This window comes from Sinocyclocheilus rhinocerous, unplaced genomic scaffold, assembly GCF_001515625.1.
Source record: "Sinocyclocheilus rhinocerous isolate Xijiao unplaced genomic scaffold, SAMN03320098_v1.1 scaffold61, whole genome shotgun sequence".
Taxonomy (NCBI): Eukaryota; Metazoa; Chordata; class Actinopteri; order Cypriniformes; family Cyprinidae; genus Sinocyclocheilus; species Sinocyclocheilus rhinocerous.
Window position 1 is genome coordinate 1,691,999 of NW_015640445.1, and position 3,202 is coordinate 1,695,200.

Below are 3,202 nucleotides of genomic sequence, written 5' to 3' on the forward strand. Positions count from 1 at the left end.
CTATATACAGACATCCAAATCCATTTCTGGACAACTATTCTAAATGTAATAAAATCAGAATAATACTTGCGTTTTGGTGTTTACATAGTTATTTTTGGTTGCTGATGTTTTAGCCCCGGTCCAATTTAAACCCTGGTTATATGCTAATGATATATGCTAATAATGAAAAAAAAAGATGTAGGCCTATCTTTTGTGCCTCAAAAAAGAAACCCTTCCCTCCTTCCTGGATATAAATTCATTAGTCTGTAGAAAAGTGCTTTATTATGTCTGTTCCAATATAAGCTTGACACCCCCTGCCTCCACAACAAAAGACTCATTAAGAAGATGATAATTCTGTAATTGCTGAGGCCTGTAATCGCTGGTGCAAAAGGAGCCAGTCTTTATTTTGTGCAACTGAATCAGCATTGATAATCAGAAAAGTCACAAATGTAAAAGTGTACATTAAATCATTGGGGGGGGAAAGGAGATATTTTGTAGTTTTTTACTCCAGTGTAGGCAACGTTCTCAGAGAAATCCCATGATCAATTTGTAGGCTAATATAATAATAACTGAGGTTGAGATAGTGATGGTATTTTAAATCTTATATATATAAGGACAACAATTAATCAGTTCATTATTAAGTTCTTTCAACACAAATAATTCACAAAATTGTTTGTCAGTAACACACTTTTAATAGGCTCCAATGGAAAACCTGAAGATATTTTTAACTGACCGCAACATTAAATATTAAACAACATCTCCAGAACAATGCTTTGTATTGGTTTTCTGCCAGAAAATGCTCTATTAATGCATGTTTGTCTTAAATGAATTATTCAAGCATACTTTTACAGTATACTGATTATAAGCTCTTTAAAAATCCATGTGAACATAATCTAATAGAATCTTTTTTTTTTTTTGATGGATAGTACAGTACACCTTCTTCCATAAAGTACTAGTACAAACAGTGAAATAACATAATGATTTATAAAAAACAATCTATTGTAAAAGCAAAAATCATAGCAAGCTATTTGTAACAGAGTGTATTTGCATCCTCACAAAAGACAGCAGTCACTTCAGGTTAAAAAGAGGAAACTTAATTCAAAACTAACATAATTCATGCCACATACCGCATAGTTCTGTTTATGTAAAAATATAGGCTACTATGGAAACATGACGTTAAAGACAATGGCAGGTTTTGGTTTATCTGTGCATGCTTGCGCACCTTGACCATTATTGGGACCCCTGATGAACCCAATGACCTTGAGGCCAGTCAAATTATCTGCTGTTAATATATGAATATTGGAAAATAATTAATATGATGAGCAAAGTTTTAACTAATTCCCATTTTGCACAGCTGACTCTCTTCTGAATGTTAATATAACACTCTAATGCTCTCCACTCAGAGCTCATAATGAAGAGTGAAAGCATATCCGTATGACCTCTGCTGGTGTCTTTGAATAACCTTGTTCCTTATTGAGGAGTTTTACTTTCAGAAATTATATCATCCGCAGAGGCTGCAATATGTTACAGTTCAATAGGCTTACTGCTATAGATGGCTACATATGGATTATGTGTTAACCATTTACATAATATTTGTGATCTTGACATTCTGTTGAATGAAATCCCATTTCTGACACAAAAGAAAAAAATAATTATGAGATAAAAAGTCAAATTTAGGAGATACTAAGTAATTGAAATTGACATAATCATGAGAAAACGTCAAAATTATGACATCATGATGAGAAAGTCAAAATTATTAATAAAAAGTAAGAATTATGACATATAAAAGTCATAATTATGACATCGTCACATTTGAAGTAATTACATAATTATTACTTATTCTCAAATTTTGACTTTTTGTGCAATAATTATGTATTTTTATCTCAGAATTGTGACATTTTATCTCAAAATGTAGACCTTTTATCTCATCTCTCAAAGGCACAATATGTAAGATTTTTTTTATTAAAATATCCAAAAACCACTAGAACAGTGTTATATATTTTGCTGACTTGTGTAATTACATTATCCCAAATGTTTTGAAGAATGTTTAAATCCAGAGAAATAAGCAATTTTAACTAGTGTCACGGAGCGTGTCCTTAGTGTCATTGTGTCGCCTGCTATTGACGTCATAACCCCTCGATTTCCGGTTTTGTTTTGTTGAAAACATGTAAACACCAAACACGCTTTAATATGTTGTGCATTTTAATAGACCGGTGAAGCGGTCGACTGTGGCATAATAAAAGCTCTGCTGCTTTCGAGCCGTGTGTCACACTCGTTCAGCGGCCTCGTTTTGCTTCGACGTCTTTCAGCCTCACCCTGCTTCATTCTACTACGTTAATAAATCATTAGCTCATCCATGAACATGATTTCTGCCCGAGTCCCGTCGGATTGCATCGGCTGTGGGGATGAAGACGACAACTCCCATGATTCAACACTCAGTCACGCTTCATCAAACTACGCCTTTGTCTATTTGTTTATTTTGAATTCCTGCCCTCTAGCGGCGAAAATTACATATTGTGCCTTTAATTCGTGTTTTGTTGTATTTTAAACTTTAATGTCATAATGGTTACTTTTTAATCTCATAATTTTGACTTTTAATGTCATAGAAGTCTTTTTATTGTAGGCTATTCTTATGATGTCTGAAAATATAGATTTTTTTAAATCTCACATTTTTATTTTGTAATATAAACCTTTATTTTAGAATTATGCCTTTTTGTCATATTTATGACTTTTTGTCTAATAATTTAACTTTTAATTTAACTTTAATAATTTAAATGTTTTGCAAAAAAAAATGTTATAATTAGGATTTATGACATGATTTTTCCTATGTTGCGGTAATGTGCATTTTAAATAATAATAATAATAATAATAAAAACTTATGCCAAAGTGCTATTAAAACATTTATTTATTTATTTTACATGGGGGGGGGGGGGGGTAATTTAAAAATATTAAAATATAAAAACGAAATTTAAACCAGCGTTATCTTAGTATCATTAAGATGCAATTATTTTAAATCTGAAAATGCTGATGTGCAAATCTTGTCGCATCATACCCAAAAAGACTCGAGGCTGTAAAGGTGCTTCAGCTAAGTACTGAGTTACTTGAATACTTATGCAATGTACTTATTTCGTTTTTTTATTTTTAATAAATTTACAAAGTTGTGACAGTTGTGTTTTTGCTTTGTCATTATGGCGTATGGAGTGTAGATTGATGTGGAAAAAAA